This window comes from Poecile atricapillus, chromosome 11 (assembly GCF_030490865.1).
Source record: "Poecile atricapillus isolate bPoeAtr1 chromosome 11, bPoeAtr1.hap1, whole genome shotgun sequence".
Classification (NCBI taxonomy): Eukaryota; Metazoa; Chordata; class Aves; order Passeriformes; family Paridae; genus Poecile; species Poecile atricapillus.
In genome coordinates this window covers 12,920,023-12,926,738 of record NC_081259.1, presented here as the reverse complement: position 1 = coordinate 12,926,738, position 6,716 = coordinate 12,920,023, and the positions used below count along the sequence as shown (strand labels likewise).

Sequence of the window (6,716 nt, the reverse complement as noted above, 5' to 3'; positions counted from 1 at the left end):
TGTTGTAATTTGAAAGTTTTACATTAAATTATTGATGAAATTAATTTACTGTGCATTAGTAAAAGGGCTTGGAAAATGCTTAGGAACTGCTGCTTTTTGAACTCCTCTTTTAGTCTGGCAGAACATAGTGCAGCTTCCCTCTTGTTACCTATAAATCATTCAAAGTACTGAACATTATATGACATAAATAAATAGATGTGTGACCTGGAAAGATGCAAGATCAGTTTTCAGTTTGACAAGGCACATGAGGTGAGGTAATTGATCCATTTGACATGTAGTAACATGAGAAATACATTTGGTTCCCTTAAACAATTAGGTATATGTGATGTTATTAGTTTTAGCTTCCAAGCGCTTGTAAATGCTTCTGCATGAGCTCAGTCTTGGGAGACAGCTGCTGTTTTGTACAAGGGGAATAAATGGAAGATGGGAGTAAGCTCTTTACTTGTCACACAGGAACATTACTGCTCAGAGACTGGTATTTGATTATTTCACAGTAATACAAACAAATATGAGGTAAAATGTCAGTTGGGATGGTTTTACTTTTAGCCTTTATTATCTGTATTTAAGCTCTATCACTTCAGATGGAGAACTTGGAATACCTCTAATCTTGAATGGTCTATTGCTTTCATTTGTTAATTGCTAATACATTTTAATATTATGTTTATTACATTTATCTTTTATTTTCAGAACTGGTTCCCTCTCTGATGTGAAGCTTTACTAAATGACATACTTTTCCATAATATTAGCTGCTGAATAATTATTGTTCATGATGTCTAGGACTAAACAGTCAAATTCTATTGCAGAAAATGTGATTACAGAATGTTTCAAATCTATGGGGGCTCTATAAAGCAAGTAGGCATTAACACTATTTACTGGCAAAATGTCCTGTTTAGCTTTAAGAATAACTGTGTACAGGTTTCAGCAGAGTCGTTGACCAAGGTTTCAATATTTCACATGGTTTGTCAATATTTGTGAATTTTTATTAATTAATTTTAATGATCCAAGCTATACATTACATAAGCCTGTTTACTGCTATCAGAAATTAGTTACTGCTTTCATAATATAAATCAAGGAATAGCATCCTGTTTTATTTTAAAATGAATGTTGATTTTTAAAGATTTCTAAGACAAATACTTTTATAAAGGACTAATTGAAAGCTCAATTCTTGCCATTTCTATTGGTGATCAAAGCACTGAGTATCTGTCTCCTATGATTGTCTCTTGAACAAGAAATAATAAAACATAATTTGCATTATACTGACATAATTTGTAGTTGTAGGAAAAACCTGTTAAACTAGTTGATCAAAGGGCATTATTGTAACCAAAGTGCCTGGCAGAGGAGACAACTCTGGAACAAATGATACTGAAAGGAGGCTTATAAATGACTCTATTTGAAACTAAAGGACAAAACAAAGGCATGTTTATCCAGCTGTTCATACTGCTTTCTGTGTTATAGCTTGTTCAATATGTAATGGAAAATAACAATTCTTTCCATGTTCTGCACCTCCCCCTCACAGTGGTACTTTTTTCTGTTTGCTGTATTGATCTTTCCAAAAAGATGGATCTACTGTACTACTAGCAGGGATGGGTATTAATCTCATTTAGCAAACCCCCTTGATATTATAGCAGTTGACAGAGTGGTAGGGTCACTGCAGTTTATTTTTTTAATGTTGATTTTAGTTCTAATTTTGACTGAAGGTGATTCGGTATAACTGCAGTGCAAAAAATTTAAAATTGCATAATATCAGATTGCAATTTCAACTCCTGAAAAGCTGGGCAATTTTGAAGAGCTTTAAGCAACTGAACACATAAACCAAAAATTAACTGCTGCTACTCAATTGCACTAAAATATGCAGAGTGGCTTTGGATATATTTCATTCCCTAAAACAAAGCAAATGAGATGTTAAAAAACATGTCTGAAATAACTTAAATAAATATTCCACTTTATTTATTATAGCAGATCTTGAGCACCTCTCTCTAACCAAGAAGTTTTAAGGAGAGGAAAGACATTCTGAAATTGTATTAATTATGCAAGGTCTACAGGAAGCAAACATTAAGTGTAAAGAATGAGAAGATATTTTGGAATAAGAATTCAAAGCATATGCCTACGGTAGAGTTTTAATTTGGATGGGTTATACTTTTGAAATTAATCTCCTGATCATCCCAAGCTACAATCCTTTGCTGCACATCATGAAATGGAACATGAAATTTTCATAATTTTGTATGATGTTCCGTGAGACTGAATCACTGCTGAGGCTTAACCCCAGCCAGCAGCTAAGCCCAGAGAGCTGATCACTCCCTACCCCTCCAGTGGGATTGGGAGAGAGAACTGTAGAGCAAATGTTAGAAATTCACGGGTTCAGATAAAGGGAATGGAAAGGTTGAGTAGGGGATGGGGAAGCTGTGCACACGAGCAAAGCAAAAAAAATTCACTGTTTTCCAGGGGCAGGCAGGTGTTCAGCAGGGCAGGACCTGCCATGTGCAGCGGTGACTTGGGAAGAGAAGTGGCATCGCTCCAAATGTCCACCCCTTCCTTCTGCTTCTTGCCCCCACTTTATGTGCTGGGCATGATGAGACACGGTCTGGAACAGCCCTGTGGTCAGTGGGGTCACCTGTCCTGGCTGGGGCTCCTCACAGCCCTCACCAGCCCGGCCCTGTGGAAAGCAGGAAGGGCCTTGGCTCTGGGCGAGCCCTGCTGAGCAATAACAAAACATCTCTGCTGTCAGCCCTGTGCTCAGCACACATCCAAAGCACAGCCCACAGCAGCCACTGGGAAGAAAGTTAACTATTCTCCAGTCAAAACCAGCACAACTACAAAGTAAAGTCTGGGAAATGTGTTTTGTGGATGTTGGGATGTTAGCGGCTTTGAGTTTAATCTATAAACCTGCTGCCACCAGTCCTCGCTGCTTTGTCAGGTAGGCACAGCCAAAGTTGGGGCTAAAGTCTCATCAAATCTGAGATCAAGCCGAAATAATGATGTACCAGAGCACTGTTGCCATCCAGAGATGCTCTTCCACAGAAATACTTGTATTAATGAGGAATGTTATTAAGATAACATTTCACAGGAGTAGATACCTGTTGATGGTTGTCAGATTTTACGAGAAAGGAGAAGGATGTTTGACAATTGTGTGAGGAAGAATAAGCATCTTTAAGCTCCTTTGGTGCTTTTCAAGTAGCACATATGTAGCACGTGTGGCTCTCAGCAGAGCCATTGGAAGCCACCTGAGATGCTATAATTTGTTTCTTGCATTATAGTCAACAGAGTATTGCTCAATATAGGAGATCCCTCCTGTAATCCAATGTGGTTCAGAGTTGATAGGATTCACTTTTCTCTGGTCTTTGAGTGGACTTGGACACTTGATGTAAACATCTGTAAATATTTAAAACCTGACATTCATCCCTGACAGATAAAGGACAGTGCAATCAAGGGCAGGAGGTAAGATTCAGACTAAATACTAAATAATGCAGCTGGGTGTAGGTAAAGGTAAAATCTGGCCAGGAGGCTGCAGGAAAAAACAATTCCCTTCTAGAAGCATAAAAGCTGGTACTATTGCAGGAGGTACTGTTCTGTGATAAAGGTACAAGCAGGGGGTTCTGTCCTCTCAGAAAAAATTAAGAGGACTACACACATTGTACTGTTGGTTTGTATCATATATTTGTCATTAATCTGAGTAGCATTGCTTTAATTTAAACATATCTGTATAAATTACAGCTTCTTGTTTAATTAAGCTGAGTGAATCTTAGTTCAAATTTACAGAATTCTGTATTTTTAGTTAGAAAAGAAGCCAAATAGATATTTTGTTCCTTAAAAAAAATACTGCATAATCTAAAGATTGTTGAGATGCCTAGAATGCTAAGAGTGATTTCTTGGTTAATGTTTCACTATATTCAGACTATTGTGTTCCTATTTGTATGAATACTCTTTTATGAAGAAATAGATTAATAATTAATTTTTTTCCAGAACCATTACTGTAAACAAAATTTGAGCCACATTCACTTTTGTTAATTTTTTCTCCATTGTGTTTTGTGAGAGAATTTCTTCATCCACTTTCCCAGTAATTTCTTGGGTATGGTTAGGAAAATGACATAGAAAAAAATATGACACTAAAATATATAACCAGTGCAATGCAAGTATTTAGTTTTTTTGTGTAGCTGATTACTTACTAATTTACCATGTTGGTTCATCTCATGTGGGATAACATGATCTCTTAATTTAAGAAGTAATTCTTTATGTAACTTCTTGAGAATGTCTAACTTTCTGGTCAGTGCTGTTGACATTCCTGCCTTTGAAAGCCATTGGATTAGAGAATTTCTGGGGATCTACCCCTAATTCATTTGGTATTGGTTTAGATTAAGTCACTGTTCCCAGTAGTTACTAAAACTAATCTCTTGGAAACCAGAAACGAGGGCATTTCAGAAATTAAAACTGCTTTAATGTGAAGTGGTTCAAGCATAGATTGTAGTGTAGTTCTGCAAATAGGAGCTGTCACTTCTACCACCAACAGTGATAGCCTTTTGGTATCTTATTTCACTGTTTACTGAAAATAGAGAGGTGTAAGATATCTTTATTATATCTTCTACAATCTCTTCCATCTGTGAGTGCATTGCCACAGTTTCATTCTCCATCTGTCCCTGTTTCTATCATATGGTTGGTTCAGTAAAACCTAAGGTTGTTTTCTTTGGAAGAGTCTCAAACAGAAACTGAGTTAACACAACCCAGTGAAATGTTTAAGCATATTGCTGTTATTTTAATGTTCCAAATTTTAGCACTAGTGATTTAGATTAAAATTGTTCTAAGTCAAATCCTGAATACAAATTGAGTTTGGATTTTTTTTTTCCCCAGGGCTCTTAAAGCATTTTTTGTTTAATAATCTGTAAAAAGACAATGGAACATGTGTCACATGCTTGAATGCTTTGAATCTAAACCAGCTGGGAATACCAGTTAATAAGTTAAACAATAGTGGGGATCATGTGTTCTATAGCAAAGTATGAAAAAAAACAGTTTAAGATGTAATCATTGTTTTACTTTAACCTGGTATTTCTGTAGATACGGGATTTTTATCCATGAAGAGAACGCTAATATAGATGTATCTAGAAAAACTGCAAACTTTGGGTCACTTATTCAGGAGGAGTTCTGCTCATGATTCTAGTCCATCTCCTTATTTAACCTTGTTATTTGTGTATTTCCACTGAAATATGGGATCTCTGGGAACTGCAGACTCATAACACTCAAGTTAGTAAGTTAATAACAAATGTTCATGGAAGTGAACATGAAAATGAATGAATTTAGATGAGATGCTGGGTTTTCTTGATCTGTGTGGCATTATTGTTTTTAGTGCACAATTCTAATTGTATGTGGAATGTCTGGGAAGATAATTTTCCCTGCCTCTCATGTTTTTAAAGCTGTGTAAGTTAGCGGGCTGTTACACCCTCCAGTGCTGTCCTCTTTCTCTACTAGTTCCACAATGCTGCACAATTTTAAACATTGTTTCACACATGTAGAAAGTTAAAAACATGAATATATCCACTGATCACATTTCAGGGACCAGTTTAGTCTACAGACTATTTTAGGGTACTAAGCAGAATTACCTTTAATTCTGAAATCCAATTCATAAAGTTGTAGATAAATAGAAATATCTTGGATTTGCTCTTCCGGACTTGATCTAGAGTTATTTGACTAGAACTGGCATATCATGAAGAAATAGTTTTATGCTTTTAAAAGTATTTAATAGAGACCATTATAATGAGCTGTTTTATATAACCAGATTAGCAAAATCCAAGATCTTTGCTCCTCAACTGTATTTCTGCCTCTGTGGTCACTTCTTTCCCCTGTGCTCTGTTAACATAGCTCAGTGGATCACTGACATCTTCAGTGGATGCCTGCCAAGGTTTCAGCTCAGCCACTGGCTGGTAATCTTGGCTATAAATATACCCCCCCTCTTCAGACAAGCTCGTAACAAATGAGGGAAATTATTACTTTACACAAACCTGAAATTTCAGCATGGATTGTTGTGTGTTAGGTATCTAGAAACATAAAAATCCCAGTTTGAAAAAAACACATCTGAAGAGCTGCTCCACTTGTGGAAGTGCCCTTACTCTGCAAGTTGCTGGTGAGTAACTGCTGGTGCTTCTGGGCTGTGGGTGAATGTTTGGAGAGATTGACTGTCATGTGTGCGTTGTGTTTGCAGCAAGTCTAGCACAACAAACCTCAGACCTGACCTGTAGGGGCTGCCTCTGTCAGTGCTGAGGAACAGGGTGTGTAGGTGTCAACAGATGGTAGTTACAGGCAGCCTTCAAGGAGGATTTTTCCTTAGCCCACGAGCATATGTTGAGTCCTGGGAAGACGTGCTGTGCTGCTGGAAGCGTTGGTTATGCAAGTCTCACTGTAGTGACAAGGCTTCTGCAGACGGACTGTGAGAGCAGCAGGAGAGTTTGCTCTCTACCCAGGGCTCTGATTAAATTCAATTCTTGAGGCAGAGCTGCTCTTTGAGCACTGCCCACTTCTGCTGGGCTTGTTATTGAAGGAAGAGATTGCCCAGAGGCAATTGGGTAATTTCTTTGTCAAATCTTGAACGGAGACCCTGCATAAATGGAACGAGTTACACTTAAATTATACCCGGACTTGACGTCACTGGTTTCTCTTCCACTAGGAAGCTGACTTGCATGGCCCCAGACATCTGCCATCCTTCAGAAGGGGAGTGGCAGAATAAATGCTGC

The 6,716-nt window shown here is 37.6% G+C and overlaps 1 long non-coding RNA gene across 3 annotated transcripts in view; it reads left to right on the top strand.

Moving 5' to 3' along the window:
* Window positions 1-344: 344 nt before the first annotated feature.
* Window positions 345-6,716, top strand: part of LOC131583144 (uncharacterized) — a 48,526-nt gene continuing 42,154 nt past the window's right edge. The window contains exon 1 of one of the 3 annotated variants that reach the window (XR_009278460.1): window positions 345-429. This is a non-coding gene — a long non-coding RNA (uncharacterized LOC131583144). Of the gene's footprint in view, window positions 476-5,938; window positions 6,110-6,716 lie in introns of those variants that run through there. The other 2 variants (XR_009278461.1, XR_009278458.1) reach the window with 2 other exon arrangements.